An 18109-nucleotide genomic window follows, 5' to 3' on the forward strand; every position below is an offset into this window, starting at 1 on the left:
TCTCGCCCCGCTCCTCAGAGGAGAAGTGCATTAGGGGCTAGACTTCCACCCAGCACTCATTAAAACTGGCAGAAACAACACCAGGCCAAGGGGATGGGGGGGGGGGGAGAACCAGAGCAAAAAGAAAGCTGCAGGTAGACAGCTGCTGAGACTCATAAGGCAATAAATTAAACAAACCACGAGAAACTAGGGTGATAGATCAGGTGGTGGGTAACCGTGGAGACCAGGTAAATATGCAGGTGAATTGGAAGGCGGTGAGCTGGGAGGAGGGTGTTCTGCCGTGTGATGATGGAGCTGGAAGCCTTCGGTCTGGCCCGCGGTGCTCCGGGAGATTAGCTACATGAAGCGCCCGGGTTTCTGGGTCCCGGGGGGCCGGGGACACAGCGTTGTCATGAGATGGATGGGAGACAAAGCCAGCATGGTTTGTCTGGAGCTCTGCTCCCCCACATGCGTTTTGAGGGGATAGCACAGGTAATCACTTGAGCCCAGAATAGGGCTTGTCGGGTGCAGAAAACATATGAAAATTGGGAGTTTTGGGGAAGGGGGGGGGGGGGGGGGGGGGGGGGGGGGGGGGGGGGGGGTGGGGGGGGGGGGTTGGTGGTCTAGGTACAACCTTTTAGGAAATATAACCAAATGAAAATGCCCTGGAAAGTAATAGTGAGGAAATTGAGGGACAAAAGCGGTTGGAAATGAATATGTCTCTGAATTTCATATGAATGTTTCTCTTTGCCCTCGCTTGCAGCGGCCACGGCAGCAGCAGAGAAAACGAGAGATCAGGCTGTTCCAGGGTGCGAAATGAGACCCAGAACATTCCCAAAGGGAAATTTTAGGCGTAGCAAGGTATCTGTGGGCTGTTCAGTCTCTGCCCCCCCATAAACCCTGCCCAACTTTGGCGTCTTCCATCCTTGTTCCGTTATCCCATTGGTTAACATATGTTGGCCTCCCTACCACACAATGACACTTGATCTTTCCCGCCTACCCCCTATGTCTCCTAGCCTATCAGGGAGGGAGAAAATTAGCACCTCCCCACAAGCTCTCAACGCAACATTGGAACCTGTGATGAAGAGGGTGATGACGATGGTGAGACGAGCTGTGCGTGATTGTGTGTGCATGTGTGTGTGAGCGGGCGTGTATGTGTGTGTTTAATGTGGTTAGTGCAGCAAGCCATGGCCCGCACAAACAATTTCTTTTCTACTGCACTGGTTCTGTTCCCGGCCCCGCCACCACTCTGCAGCAAGAGAAATCTGAATCGACACATAAAATGTCAACATACTAACATATGTCAATGTTTGTTGATCGCGCCTGGCGTGCTAGTTTTGGGAGCTAGCTCATGTCAATACCAGCCGTCGACATGGGACGTAATGGTTAGGATGCTCCCTTGGAGGCTGAGGCGTCCTCCCACACATCGATGAGCATTTGCGAGATTGATGCGCGCAGATAATTCAGCCTGCCGGGAATTCTGGGGGATTTCCCTGATTGGAGCTATCGAGGGATTCTCCCTGCCATGTGCTGCTTCTTTATCTCTGTCCTACAACCCATGCGCCATATGTCTAGGCTAGGTTGCAAGTTGCAATGTCATACTGTACACGGTGTATGCCAATTCTTCTGTATGTAGCAACTCTTCTGACACACAGTTTAAGCATTGGAAGCAGGCCAATGGCAATCATTACAGAGCAGGAGCAGCTTATGAATTGGATTTGGCTCTGGAACCAGGAACCTTGGGTTTGAAGCAAAATTGCATTATTTTCCCCCATGGGCTTGTGGGGGTCTTGTGTGAGCCTGTGGACAGCTGCGAGGAAGCCATGGCCCCCTCAACCTATGGTCTGCCGTCGCCAAGAGGAAACTAGCAACGGGTTTGGAGGTGTCCGATCTCGGACCCTGAATCCTTCCAGGGAGGAGTTCCCGGTCCCCACCCTTAAGCCCAGTGCTCGACCCCCCCTCTGCGCAGCGGGGGGCATAACAGATGGGTATATACACAGGGAGCCGACAGAATAAGATTAATGTCTGCGCGCCACATCAATCAAACGCTGCGCGGCCCCGCCACCTTTACCGGAATTACTTTTTCTATTTCTCCCTCTTCACTCCTTTGCTCTGTCACTTCCCGTTGTGTTTTCTTTTTATTCCAAACATGAGAGCATTGCAGATTTATTTATTTATTTATTTATTTATATGTCTGAATGGATTACTATAGTCACCCCCAACCCCCCCCCCCTCACTCAACCCCAAAGTTAAGGGGGCCGAGAGCATTGCGTAATGAAAGTGTTGGGTGGAATTGTGAAAGCTTGTCATGTAACATTAGTGGTGATTTAAGGGAACGCGGGGTTGAGGGCTGGTAAAGTGACTCTGTGTGTGTGCATGCCTGTCTCCGGGGAGTGTTTTATCCAGTAAGATAAACTGAGATTTTAGTGGATGTGAGTGGGGAGCATTATATATGCCGTCTGGTGCATGCATTTAGGGAGTTATAAAATAGGTGCAGAAGCCTAACCTTCAGTGACTAGTCGGACAGAAGAGGAGGCAGTCAATCGCTAAAAATGATTAATTGAATGTTGTCTCTAAACTACAATGGAAACAAATATATTGTTTCTGTATCTAGCAGCCTGGGAGGAAAAGGAAAGTGTTATTTTGAAATGGATGAATCTTGACCCTCGGGGCCAGGAAATCAATGCCACTACTCTTATTTCAGTTATTCACTGAGAATATAAGAAAATGGAGAAACTATCTGCTCAACCTAACCTTTCAACATTGCTCAATGTCAGGCTTTATCACAGGAATGAAATGCACACCCCCTCCCACCATTCACACCTTATAAAACAGACACACACGCACACACACCCACTCCACCGTTCACACCTTATAAAACAGTCACACTCGCACACACACCCACTCCAGCGTTCAAACCTTATAAAACAGACACACAAGCACACACACCCACCCACTCAACCATGACTGTTTCAAGGGAATTACTCATGTCCTAGTACAATGTGTCGATTCACCCTTTTCGCCATAAGGAGAAATTAAAATGTCTATTTACGTTAAAGGGCAATTTGTTCAGGGATCAGGTCCCATTTATTCAGCCATCAAGCTCAAAGGACAACAAGGCTTTCTGTTAGCCGCGGCTAACGATGGCGACGACCACTGACGTATGTAATTAGGAGATTCACCGTCTAGTAAACTTGGAATCTGAAAAGTTAAAATCACCATCACAATCCTATTGACCTCTTGTCACATCGGCCAATTTTCTCCGCTCAGACCTTCCCGCCACCCGTTTCCTTTTTTTTTTTTAAACACAACACAAACGCCAAAGCGCTAGATACACAGAGAAGGTCACAGCGTCGCGCAACATAAAGGCCCGCTGAAGTAGATCGATGGAGCTCCTCTCAACGGCTGCCATGGTCAGTTCGATACCAGCTGTTTCACCTCACTCTCACTTTCCCTCCCGTGTCCGGCCGGAATCGTGTTACATTTTCATTTAGCGTTTGTCTCTCTCTCTCTCTCTCTCTCTAGTGCCATGCTAAATCGGTTTCCTGTTTCCTTTTTCACCCCCCCCCCCCCCCCCCCCTCCAAAACCCCCGGAGCTCTGCGGTCCACATTAGACTTTGATGATATGTCTGGGACATATATTTTGGGGCAAGGGTATTACAGGGAAAGGTGACCATGAAAACGTATTGGGGGTAGGGGACCTCAGTGGGCTGGTGGATGTTGGTGGTTACAAAGTTCTATCAACTGTAATTGGACCTTGAAACAGAGATTGTAGGTGAGAGATGTAGAGATTTCATGCAAATATTTTCCAAGCCGTCATGGTCAAAGTGAGGGTGTGAGTATGACATGATATGGGGAAAGATTAGCGGTGATGTGGAATATAAATCTTTCAAATGATGTTGGCATGATGATGGTGTTTGAAGTGAACCCTTTACGCAATAACATGCAAGATGAAAGAGGCAGATGATATTCATACACCCCAGAATAATTTGAGGAATCCTGGCAAAGGTCACCCATCGCATCCTAACCAAAGAAACAGCCTCATTTTCAGTTTTAGCTTTTCCCATCTTCTTTTATGTAATCCAACGTTTTTAGCCCCTTTTTTTCTTACAAGGGGCCAAGGTGTTAAACGATTCTATGCATAATCAGCGGTGGGTGGAGCTTTGGTGCCAAAGGTGACGCACGTCACGCCAGGATCAAACGCGACCCGGGTTCAGCGTTCAGCGCATGAATTCATTTTCCAGCTCGTTTGATGACCAGACCATCTGCATGAATGTGTTGCATGTGTGTGCGTGTGTGTGTTTGCCGAGAGAGCCAATCCTGTCTGAGCAAGTCCCAGTTAATTGCAGTTACTTAGGCAGATCAATCAGCGCTCTGCTCAGTATGCAGGACTGGGTGCTTACAGCAGAGCAGGGGTCACTGTGACTTTAAAGCCCAAACTTTCTGCATTTTAACGAGGCTTCGGGAGTCACAGCTCTCTCCGTCGTAGCAAAGGACTCTCGAACACACGCATACACACACACAGACACACACGCACACAAACATCCCACACACACACACACGTACACAAACATCCCACACATGCTTGCCAGAATAGACACCCACACAGGCATTTGTAAATGTGTCAACCTGTGTACACATTTGCAAACACAAATACGATAACTCATATGATGATAATAAATGCAACCTGGAGGCTCTTTTTTTCTGGCTGGCACTCAGGCTCCCTAGCCACTAGACTGGTGTGGCCCCATACACACACACACACACACACACACACACACACACACACACACACACACACACACACACACACACACACACACACACACACACACACACACACACACACACACACACACACACACACACCTTGTAGCGGGGAAACTAATCAGAGTGGAAGACCCTTGAGTCCATCATGGCAATATTACATGGCTTCAAATGGAGGTTTTGTTTGAGCCGTGACCTTCAGATGGGACTCAGGTTACACCGACTTGCTCCGTGTGTGTGTGTGTGTGTGTGTGTGTGTGTGTGTGTGTGTGTGTGTGTGTGTGTGTGTGTGTGTGTGTGTGTGTGTGTGTGTGTGTGTGTGTGTGTGTGTGTGTGTGTGTGTGTGTGTGCGCCTGTGTGTAGCTTTTAGGTACTGGAAGACATCATATGGGCCTATAACTAAAGGGTTGGTTTTGAACCAATCAACACCTCTTTTTGTGTTTCACATGAAGGAATATGCAGAAGGTCAGTGTCACGAAAATGGTGGATAATCAAGTTTCTACCTGTTTACTTAAAAAATGCCAACAGCAACAATGGCCAGTGTCGTTCCATTATGACAATCTACAAAATCCCCAAAAAACACACAATGAACACTGATATAGGAGTTACAAAATAATGAAAAACATACGTGAGTAACAGAGATGCCTTTTTCACTAATTCCTGAGTGCATTTGAGTAGTTCAAGCACGTAACGGTGGTAGACACTAAACATTCTAGAACAATCACATTTGATGCATCATTGGAGGGGAAGTTTATGTGAAACCGTTTTTCTCAGATGAAAACCTGAATGGCTGATTTAAAATCAGTATGCATGATTTACAGGTTGAAAAAAAGTCATTAACAATTACCTCTATTGGCATTTCATTCTAAAGTGGCCCTCAGCTAATTTATTTCCCCTCAAAATCTAATTAAATTTAATTTATTTTTCAGGAACTCCCGTGAAATGTTTGGGGAGCATAATGATCCACATTGTACCGTCACAGGGCACAGATTTTAAGCCCACACTATTAAGGGAAATCCTAATGGGCTGGAAAACGTGGGGATCCGCCACCGCTGAGTGGATGAGAGGCCGTACGAGCTAGACTCGTCGCATTAACTGGCCTGTGAAACTGTGGTTGCATTAAAGCCATGTCTGCTCCCCGCATGCATTTCCTGGTTGGCCAGCGCCTAAATGTCTGTTCATCATTTCTGAAAGTCTCATGTTTTATTCATTCTTGGGCCGTTGGCCCCCGCCAGGAAGCTTTGTTAAATCTTCTGAGGAATGCCATTCCCCCTGCTTCCCACAACTCATTTTCTACCCTAACAGAACATATAATATGGACACAGAATGATAAAAAATTCCTTCAGGCAAAAACAACGCATCAGCCTTCCTCTTGGCGGACATTGCTTGCGTCCCTTTCTCTTCATTTCTTTCAAATTAAAGTTTTTTAGGCATTGCTTGAAGCTGGCCTCAAAATGCACTTTTGTCTTAAACTCAAATAAACATTTTGACGCGAGACAATATCTTCCCCATTCCGAATGCATAATTCCTCTTCAACCTCCACCCTCTTAATACATTTGGATGAAAAGCAGAAAGCAGAAAGCAGAAATGGGGGCTTGGTTTGGGGCCTGAAGAACCAGGCTGGTTTCTCTGCCATGCAGTTTGATTTAGTTGTACCGAAGAGAAATACGTTGTACATAAAGTACCTTCAAACAATACATAATAGTACATACATCCATGTGGGTGATGTGCCTCTGAGGAAATGTAAATCCAATCCACGTCTGGTGCTCTTGATCCTTTCTTTTTGGTGAGCAAAGGAATATTTTACTGTTTTGATTTGATATTACATACTATTGATCGCAACTGTACCGAGGGGGAATAGCTCAACAACATCAAGGGAATAGCGTACAGCACCAGATGGATGTTAAAAAAAGAGTAGAGGAACCCATGAACCTGAACAACTCCTATTTAACGTGCATTTCTACCTCTGCCGCTTCTGTGATGCTCCATCGATTTCCTTAACCATGTCTAGAATGCAAACCGGTCCCCCCCCCCCCCCTTCCCCCGTAATAACAAGAACATGTTGATTCACGCTGGCATCGATTGGCCTGATGGAGGTACTGCTGAATCACCGCTGGCTGAAACCAGGGGTGGTGTTAACCATACGACTGCGGGAGAGGGAGGACTATTACCGCAAGGAGCACCTGGGAATAGTGGAACAATGCTGAGCAAAAGGGAAAAACAACACATACATGCTAATTATCATTTGTACTTGATGCAGGGCCATAAACAAACAAATAACAAACAGGGAGAAAAATGGCTTTGGTTGAACAACTTGATTGAACATCAAGCTCCTTTTGTTGGTGTTGGTTATGCTATCCTTTAAACCGCTGTTAGCTTTGTGCGCGCCTCGCTCTCCTTCACACCTGTGGGACATCACGCAAACACCTACAATTGAATCGCAATCCAACAACCCCAACACCAGCGCCACCCACACACCCACCAGGTGATAGCGTCGCAGCACTCGGAGCGTCCGCCTTACTTCGCTATTGAATCCATCCCTAACTGGAACGGAACAAATGAGTTCCCAAGGTCACCGGCTGAAAGCGCCGGGCGGTAATCGAGCCCTCCCTGTAGATCCATAAAAGACGCACTATAAACAAAGGGGGGGGGGCTGCTTACGATGACCCGAGCGGCGTCCCTCAGTTTTATTTATGGGGACGCGAGGCACGGAGAGAGAGAAACAGAGACAATACAAAAGAGAGAGAGAGAGCGAGAGCGAGAGCGAGAGCGAGAGAGACAAACAGGGACGGTTCCATAGAGAGACAGAGAGACAGAACTAGAGGGACATAAGGAGAAAAAAACCTGGCCCGATTCTGTCTTTCCCTCCCTTCTGTTTCGGTTTGCTCCATCTCTTGTTTCTGTGTTGGTGTGTATTGGCTGTTTGTTGCTCATCCCCAGAATGACACAATGGGGAATGCGAATGAAGAGGCAGAACAATGTAAATGATATTGAAGCAGGGCTTGCTGTCGTATCCCACAAACACAGGCTGAATATTGCGCTCCCAGGATGCAGAGCCATGGCTGTAATCTTATTTTCTCAGGAAACCTATCTCTGGTTGTTTGGGTGAAACTTAAATACAATTCATCAATGCCATTTCCTCAAGGGTACAGGCTCTCATGTGTTGTCAGTCTTATTTGTTCTATTTTCTGTTTAATTTGACTGTGATATCTATAGGATTACTGTTACTGAGAAAGTTGCTTGATTATATTAAACAAGTCAACATTAAATGATCATTGAACTATTAATTACAAGAGCCCTTTAATTTTGTTGTTGGAATTATTATTGCCATCCAGACAGCATGAAGATTATAGTTATTGACCTTGTGTCAATATATCTTAATAAATTCATTATCATCACAATAGCAAACGATACTATCACACACATCTATTACGGCATAATAAAGACACTGAAGGGCAAGCAAAGAACACATTCTTTTTAATAACAGTCTTCCTATTGGTTTCGGTTGAGGATCTTATTATATGATGCGTTAAAAATTGCCGTTGGTTCAAATGAATGGCGAGCATATGCATCCTTAACCAAGCTTGAGTCACGACATGGGCATTTAACGGTTGCTTGATTTACCAGCATCAGCAGCCTGTCGCTACGTGCACATTACCAGCTTTCATAAAAACTAAATGCCATTTAGATTCGTCTCACTATACATTTTGCTTCGGTGCACTTTTCATCTTTCGGTAAATGGACGCAACGCAACATGCCCAGTCGGAACTTTCCTCCTCATTGAAAACAATAAGCCCACAAGGCACGGCACTGGCGTATAGGGTAGTAAAACACATAAAGGTCGGCACATTATACAAAGCAAACTAATTAACTACAAGTGGGAAACATATAGGAAGCACTAGCCGCCATAAACTACGGCTCTGAAGTAACCGTATAATACTCCGATACCCTCTACGTAAATCTCTCCGATCTACGGAGGTTGTATTCAAACAGCGATTTAATCCATTTTATTTTTGTACTATTTGTAATTATATTACCAGAGGACAGCCTAAAGAGAGGTTTTGTTTGGAATCAGTCAGAGAACAACCTGTCCTTCTACCTAATATGCAGTTCCATCGGAAATTCTCTTCAGAGAGGAAACCTTTAATTTGAGTGTCAGACTCACCTTGGGTTGGCAAAAAAAGCATGCTGTGTGGGGCAACATTAGTCAACTCACTTCAGCTATACGGCCTTGGGTACTGGATAAACCACCGGTAAGATGGTGGACATTTGTTCCCGTAGTGCCTTCACGGAATAGTCACAAACTCCGCGATAACACACACAACATCACGTCGGCATGTTTCTATTTAGTTCTCTCCCGTGCCGCGTTGAGTTTATTTATTTGCTTGTTCCCCCAATTTTCCTGTTGACCCAATCTTCGAAACTAAAAGCTGAGCCTTGAACCCCCACCCACCCACCCACCAAGCCTCGCCCTCCAAACTCACAAAAGCTAATGATCGGTAATTTAATTTGCGCTCGTTTAAGATAAAGCCTCGATTACAACCCATAATTTGACGCCGTCATTTTCTAATCTCCGTCCCCACTCCGTAACAACCAACCTCCCCCTGCCGGAGCAGCCCTCACCTCTCTTGTGGGGTTATTATAGTGAAAGGCTTTGAATGAGCCTTATGTATGCGGAATATAGTCTTACTTTTGCGGGACTATTTTTCCATCCTGCCCACTTGTGGTGTCAGCAACGTTTTGAGGAGAGGAGGAAATCTATTACAACTATTGTGTAAATGAACGGACAACAGGGGGGAGGGAGGGGAGAGAGAGAGAGAGAGAGAGAGAGAGAGAGAGAGAGGGGAGAGACAGAGACAGACAGAGAGAGAGAGAGAGAGAGAGAGAGAGGGAGAGACCGAGACCGAGACCGAGACAGAGAGAGAGAGAGAGAGAGAGAGAGAGAGAGAGAGAGAGAGAGAGAGAGAGAGAGAGATTCCAATCGTTTGAACACTGATTGGTTTTTAAACAGTTTTTGGAAAAAAGTTGTGTTTGGTCATATGATCATTGGATGAAGCTTCCACAGTGTCATTGAATTGAAAATAAATTAATGCATAGAGTATAAAATATGGTACTGAGGAAATATATCTGTCAAATTGTGTGCCACAGGCTGACAGAAACACATAGTCATATTGGACACACAGGGCTGGCTGCGTATACATCAACCTTAACACAGAACTATTTTTGCCCAGTAAATAAAGCATCCCTGGGGGATATTCTACCAGAACAGAGCAGGTATATGTACGAAGTCAACGTGTGGCGAAATTGTCTATGTCCGTAAAATACAAGGTAGAAAACGGAAAAAGGCCATGAAAGCAAGTATTTTTTTCCTAAATTCCATTGTGCAGAAAAGATAAATAAGCAAACAAAATGAACACCACATTTTTGTTCCATCTGCAATTTTTAATTGCAGGAAGGTGTTTGCCATGGTGAGGCAGATGATTGCACTTCAGACAAACTTCAAGGGTAAACCAATACTGCCTGCCGAAGTCTCCTTGAACCACACATGCTAGTAGAAAGTCCCTTTCCTTTACCGTTGTTTTCTTCTCCACACACTGCTGATTTTCTCCTAATGATGGGTAAAATTCACACTTGGATAAGTCTAGTGTTTCATCATGGTCAATAGTGAACATCATAATCCTCATGCACCCCGCCTCCCCCACACACACACACACACACACACACATCACCCACACAGGAAAAATACATTAAGAAAACAAAAAAAGACCCATCCGGGCCCTTAATCCGTTAAGAGACATCTTTGATCCCGAAAACCAAAACCGCGTGTCTGTCCTGAAGAGGGTAAGACGGTAAATATTGGCTCCTAAAATAAATGGAAGCCGGCCAAGCTGGGGCTTCTTGGGGGGCACGGACGGGGAGGGGGACGGGTGGGTTGGGGGAGAGGGCGGTTGTGGAGACAGTCACTCTGGTTGATAAGGCCTGATACCCACTTCCATTAGCCTTTATTGGTCCCTTGGTCGCAAACCATTTGGGGAGATAACGTGTGTTCATAGAGTGGTGATGGTTATACACTTTATTCAGCTTTTAAGCATTAATCTACTTCATGCACGCTTGGATTTTATTCACTCTCGCCGCACTGGCCGGCGTGGAGAGAAGGAGATCACTGGTAAATATTAAAGTCATCAATCAACGCGGCTGGAGGGAGAGAGGGAGCAAACGCCGCCATGGAGTGTAACAGTTTGTGTGTGTGTGTGTGTGTGTGCGTGTTAGTGTGTGTGTGTCTGTGTGCGGGTGTGCGTTTGCATGTGTGAGTGTATGTCAAAGTGTTGGTTTGTGGGTGTTTTTCAATTGTGTGTATGTGTGTGTGTGTGTGTGTGCGCGCGTGCGTGTGTGTACGTGAGTATGTCCGGTACAAGTGTGTGTTTGATTGGTTTGTGGGTGTCTTTGGTTTGTGTGTGTGCGTCTGTGTGTGCCTTTGTTTGGGTGCAGGGGTGTGTGTGTTTGTGTATGTGTGTGTGAGTGTGTGTGTGTGTGTTCGTCAGACTGTGTGTGGGTGAGAATCCTAATGTTTCTTCGTAGGTGTGAACAAAGTCATCCAAAGAAGACAGAAATAGAGAAAGGACGAAAATGAATTGAACCAAAAGAAGGCAATGCGCAGAGGAGGATGATGTATGCTTCTGGCCTTCATCTCCATTAGACTCTGACGGATTCCCTCCAAAACTAACATCCAATTAAGAAAGGCTTCGCCATCGCCTTCTGCCTGAGTCAGCACTGAACATAGACCTCTAACCTCCATCAAGATATATCCCCGGCCTCTCCTCTTGGAACGTGCATGGCTGCGTGTATGTGCGTGGGAGGGAACCTGTGTGTGTGTGTGTGTGTGTGTGTGTGTGTGTGTGTGTGTGTGTGTGTGTGTGTGTGTGTGTGTGTGTGTGTGTGTGTGTGTGTGTGTGTGTGTGTGTGTGTGTGTGTGTGTTACGATACAGACGCTAACATCCATTAGCAACCTCCCTCTGATTCAGCAGAGTTTTTCATTGAAGTAAATGTTTATCACACACTATATTTCATTCTTGGAAACAGTTTGCCAGGAACTCATAATATTGCCATATTCTTTATAATGGTCTCAGAGTAGTGGTAGTGGTCAGTATAAATAGCAGTAATAGCACAGTCAGTGAGTCAAACAAGAATGACAAATGTTATGATCTTTCACTCAATTATAAAAAAATATGACACGGGTCTTCTCAATGTCGTGGAACGCTCCGTTCACTTGCATGGGCACTTCACAACTTCCGGCAGTGAATTATATTTGATAATTCACCGTTGCTAAGTATAATTGACCGCTGTCAAGGACAGACAACAAAGGACTTTTTGGCTCTAATGACGTCTTTGGTATCACTCCGCAAGTAGTCTGGTTACTTTTCAACCCCAGCATCTTCGGTTGCTAAGCGACGCCAACGTCTTGGGCAGACTATTTCTCTGCTGTTCGACACTACGAATGCTGGTAACAAATAAATTGTAAAAAGACACCATGTGAAGTTATTTTTTCATTTTGGCAATTAGGGGTGTAATAAGCGGGATAATGTATAGAACGTCGCCGGTCATTATCGAAAAATAAGCCCCTTCAGGGAGAAGCAAGACACCTCCGCTGTGCGTTGGTGTCCTGTTCGCCCTGGCGGGGGTTATTTTCCCGATAATGACCGGCGTTCTATACATTATCCCTTACATATTTACTTTGTATCGACTAAAATACTACGCTGATATAAAAATAGTCTTTTGACTATTAGTCTTTTGTTGTAGTCTTTTGTTGTAGTCTGGATTCTTTTTTTTGTTTGCGGGTTTCATTGACTTGCAACACAAGATCCTTCCAGGCTTTGCCAATACTGGATCAACAAGACATATTTTCAGTTGGTTTCCTATTTGCTTTTCTTTACCATTTCAAAATCACATTTAATTTACCAGAGGCACATATTGACTGATCCTTTTTTGCACAATGTTATTTGAGGAAACCAGCAGCTACACACACAAAATAATGAAAACAATACAATTATAATATCAGCACGTTTTGAACATAATACATTCCCTGTGGAAATCGACTATTATTTAAACGTTTCAAATACAATTTGTTGCGGTATTTGTGAAAGGTTTTTAATAACAAACGTATCTGGCAGCTATTTCAAGTTTTGAACGATGCAAAAAGATACCAAAAGCTCTACCTCCGGTTATTTAATAAACGTGAATAAACACGTTGTCATGAATTTTCCTTTGATGGCGATCTATTCCCATTTCCCACAACACAGCTTGAGTGATTTCTCTCCGGGTGAATAGGGCTAGTCCTTCTGTTCAATTTCTTTAAACTTCACAGAATGTTCAAAACATCGATTTGCTTTGTGATTATTTGAAGTAATCTCAAACAACCGAGATGAACAAGACATGATCTGAAAGCCACTGGTGTCTAGTTTTGCGTTATTAAAATCACATTACAAATTAAAGACAAAAACAGCACTGGTCTCCCCTTGCTCAAAATCACGCAGTGAAAGATAAGCCCTTTGAATTGATTGAAACTGTCTCCAAACATTGTAATATTTAAAAAAAGTAATATATATATATATATGTTAAGATAAACCCTCACAAATATCCAAAGATTGTTCGGATAATCAACAAGACGGTACGGAAGGCTGTGTGCGTCGGCACAGGAGGCTGTGTGCGTCGGTACAGGAGGCTGTGTGTGACACTACGCAGAGCTACGTGACGCAGGGCTTCCGTGCTCAGTGTAGCCGCCGGGTTAGCTGCTTCCATTGACTTGCAGAGTTACAGTAGCCTAGCTCCTGTTCATTTGAGGGCAATACACTTTGGATAACTTTCCAAAGGTTTCCAATCTGTTCCAAATAGTCGCTTATTGCAAGGGAACACGTCAATATTGTAGTTTGTCCTCACACACGTAGTTTAGGCGCTGTGATTATAAGGCTAGCTGTGATGCACTGCTGGTTCAGTTTTATTATCGACTGCTTCTGCCTTGGTTGTCCACACGGAGGGTAATCTGTCAGTTGCAAATAGGCAGCCTAATAATCACAGCACAGAGTAGCGCAGCATTATCTGTGTTTGTAGGCAAATTAAAATCTTGTTGTATTGTATCCGGAACTCGCTTTGAATAAGCGAATATTCAGAACACATCTTTGGAAAGTAATTAAGGGTGTTCCTCTCACATGAGCAGAAGCTAGGCTGCCGTAACTCTGCAAGTCAGACACGGCTTATGGATAGCAAATTAATACCCCACAGAATCCCCTTTTGGACGCACAATGCTGAATTACAAATAAAACATATTGTCTGAACCTGAGTAAGACAGACAAACGTCAATTTTCCAATATCTCGGCGTATCCCTTTAAACAGCAGATCATAAATTTAAACTGCAGGTCAATTGTTCCGAAAGAAAAGAGAAAGACTGTTGTGTTTTGATGCAGCATCCAACCCCCAGGTTCTTCCAGAAAATCAATCTTGTTAAACATACAGATACCCCAAAACACACAGAGATGCATTATGCATGGGACGACAAAAATTGAGTTTGTATATGCCGACTTTCCTTCAAGAGCTTGATAATGGTGTGTGTGTGTGTGTGTGTGTGTGTGTGTGTGTGTGTGTGTGTGTGTGTGTGTGTGTGTGTGTGTGTGTGTGTGTGTGTGTGTGTGTGTGTGTGTGTGTGTGTGTGTGTGTGTGTGTGTGTGTGTGTGTGTCTGGGTGTGTGTGTGCGTATATGTGTACAAAAGTAGGTGTGTGGGTGGGTGTGGTGTTGGTGTATGCAAGTACACGTTCGTTTGTGTTTGTGTGTGCGTGCGTATACGTGTGTGTATGCACGCAAGTGAGCGCTTGTGTGCACCTGCACATATGTATGTTGCGTTTCTCTCGTATCTCTGAGTTTGCTAGACTATTATCCCCTACGCAGAGTACGTCTATGGATCCCATGGGCCATGTGACCTCCCAGGGATTTCACATGCAGAATAATGAAGCCTTCCGTTGTCCCTTCCTTTTTTTTCCCTCAAGATGCAAGACAGATGCACTATAGCTGTGGACATTGACACATGCTTGGAAAATAAACGAACTGTATGGAACAATTGGCTGTTAATAAGACCAGATATCAGCCTCCTAACACTCGGTTATTCTATTCTGTCCATTGGGAATCGTAATGTATGTCTCATTCATGAAGATACTACTCAACTGTAAGAGATGAATGGATCCTGAGGAGCTATGCTGCTCTCTCCGAGGGTGAACACGGATAATTGTTATAAAGCGTCAACCAAGTCACCCTTTGAATAGCCCCCCCCCCCCCCCCCCCCCCCCCAACCCACACACTTGGCTGATCTGAAGGCGGTTCATATGATAACAATGTAAACAAGTCTCAGTTTCTAAACAATTAGCTTGAGTCATTATCCCAGCAGTCTATAAATCACTCCCTGGACATGGACAGTGTACACACAGAGACATCTTGATACACTTGCATGCTTAACAGGCTCACACACACATCCCACCCCACACACACACACACACACACACACACACACACACACACACACACACACACACACGCACACACACGCACACACACACACACACACACACACACACACACACACACACACACACACACCTTTCTGCTTCTAAACCTGACTGGTATTAATCACCATTTTACGGTCTCTGTGGTGATTATGAATGCATTCATGCAGCAGCATGTCTACCAGCTGGAGCATCGAAGGGCAGAGAAGGGAGTCGATGTAGGAGAACCTGAAGGAAGGTGAATTAATACATTAATAAATAAATTAAAAAAGTGCATGTGGCAATGTAGGGAGAAAAGTGCATCTGTGTTGATTCATGGTACCTTGCCTACGATCTGATACAAAGAGTGTAGCAACAAATGGCTGAACTTTGGTGCAAGGTGCAAGGCTTCTTCTGCATTTTGGGAACTACACCTGCCTTTTCAACCCCCCTCAGCAATGTTTGTTTATGAATGCTCGCCTGCAAAAGATCACTCTCACACAAACAACACACACACTCATTGATAAACATCAAGGTATATCACACACTGTCTCCTCTGGCAGTGTGTGTGTGTGTGTGTGTGTGTGTGTGTGTGTGTGTGTGTGTGTGTGTGTGTGTGTGTGTGTGTGTGTGTGTGTGTGTGTGTGTGTGTGTGTGTGTGTGTGTGTCTGTGTGTGTGTGTGTGTGTGTGTGTGTTTGTCTCAAAGATGGCTTTGCAGAGTCCTTGAGAAACTGTTCTATTGGGGTTTACAGCTACTTCCTCCAAGCGGTTTGGCTTATCCCAGCTCATAAGGGCTGCAGGTTAACGCTTGTGTGCACATAGATACACTTTCCATAACGTGCACATTACACACACAACCAGAGGCCAATAAAAATGACATCTTCTCTTTTGGATGTTTTTGGCGGTGTTCAGTAACAGCCGCCTGCATCCCACGGTCAATTCAAGTGAAAGCACTGTAGCACAGTTTAGTTAGCTGAATGGCATCTGATTATGCTAATTACTTCATAGCATAACTGATCTCTAAAAACTAGTAAACCCAATTACATTTTTCGCCAAATAGACCCGTTGTAAAAGAGCCAACACTAACCAAAACCCTACCGATCATTCAAGTGGTGTGTGGACCTTAATGAAAATAGCTAGAAACTGCTTGCCGGAATAAAGCTTCGCTCATGCTAAAATAAACCTTTTTGAATAGCTTTCTCCCTTTCCTTTGTGCTGGAATCACCAGCTGAAAACATTTGATTTCCAGAGAGCAGCGATGAATTCAAAATGGCAAGGGATCGCTGTCCAAAAAACTAAGAGCGAATAAAGAAGGGTCACGAATAGAACAACACGTTGCATGAATACACACACATCAACAATTCCTCCTGAAGAAATAATAAATATAAACAAGATCTAATTTCGGTTCAAGAAATCATTCTTGCAACAAATCTCCCACTATGCAATAGCGGGAGACATCATAACTATTCTCCCCGACTTGAGAATAGTTATGATGTGCACTATATGGCGATGACTCAAGAGACATCATTATAGTGAGGGGTAAAAGGAAAGAAGAAACAGAGAAAAAATACAACACAACTGCTTTCATGTATTTTAACCCCTGGGGCAATGCGGGCATCAAAGAGCCCTAGCACTACGCGTGAGCTGCTACATGCTGGATGTGATTACAGGAGCTGTGACATCGTCCTGATGTTAGCTGTCAATCAACATCTAGCGCTGCCAGGAAGAGAGCCTGCAGTAATAATGGAGCCCACACTGGCGAAACACGCAGCCAAACCCGGTGTGTGTTTAAGGAATAGAGACACACACACACAGACAGACAGAGACAGAGAGACAGAGAGACAGAGAGAGAGAGAGAGAGAGAGAGAGAGAGAATAAAGATAGAGAAAGACAGACAGCTGTAGAGAGAGAAAGAGAGGGTGAGGGAGCAGTTCAGATTCTTTAACCACACTATTCTACTTACTACATCTTCATACACAGTGAGGTCAGCGAAGTCAGACAAGCCGTTGTGCAAACTGCAGTGTTTTCCGAGTATCGATCGCCAAGAGCAAATGTGTGAAACAGGACAATCATTACACTAAAAGGTGCATCTCAAAGGGATTTCCACTACTGGTTAAAGGAGTTAAAAAATCAAAATGGCCTGAATTTCTAGTGAAGGCAGGTGTTCGGTTTGAGCGAAAACACAAGCAGTAACTGCTGTTATATTTGAGCTCCGACATTTTTTTAAAATTTCTATTGATGAAAAAACATTCCAGTATGAATCACCCTTTGCGGATATCAAACCACAGATTTGGGAAAGATGGTCTTGTGGATACAGATTTAGTATCGCAAATATGAGTCATCACACATTCAAAGACCCGTATCAATAGTGTGTATTTAAAGCACCACTTTTATTGGTGGAGACAAGAGATATATTCCTCCCTCCGCACACACATATAAATTAAATAATGAATCACTGCTAACAATCCCATTGGACTCAATTAGCTACAGTTAAACAACTAGTGTGACTTCAGTGCCCTTGCCTCTTGAGGAAACACATAACTTCCCCCTAAAAATACATCTTGTTGAGCGTGTGTCTGTGTGTGTGTGTGTGTGTGTGTGTGTGTGTGTGTGTCTGCATCTGTGTGTTTTTGGTCCTGCATGTGCGTGCATATGTGCGTTGGTGTGTACATCTTTGTATTAGTGTATGTGGCTGTGTGTAGACATCGGCGCATCTGTGCCTGTGTGTGTACTATGTGTTTCTGGGTGTTCTGTGTGCGTTAGTGAGTGTGTGTTTGCACATTGGTGTGTGCATGTGTGTGTCTACACAGGCATGCATGCGTGTCTACATCCATGTGT

General features: G+C 44.6%; 1 protein-coding gene across 1 annotated transcript in view; it reads right to left on the reverse strand.

The window, feature by feature from the left end:
* csmd2 (CUB and Sushi multiple domains 2) overlaps positions 1 to 18109 on the reverse strand; it is a 279455-nt gene that overhangs the window by 190884 nt on the left and 70462 nt on the right. The gene's annotated exons all lie outside the window — the stretch shown is intronic.

This window comes from Gadus chalcogrammus, chromosome 22, assembly GCF_026213295.1.
Source record: "Gadus chalcogrammus isolate NIFS_2021 chromosome 22, NIFS_Gcha_1.0, whole genome shotgun sequence".
Classification (NCBI taxonomy): Eukaryota; Metazoa; Chordata; class Actinopteri; order Gadiformes; family Gadidae; genus Gadus; species Gadus chalcogrammus.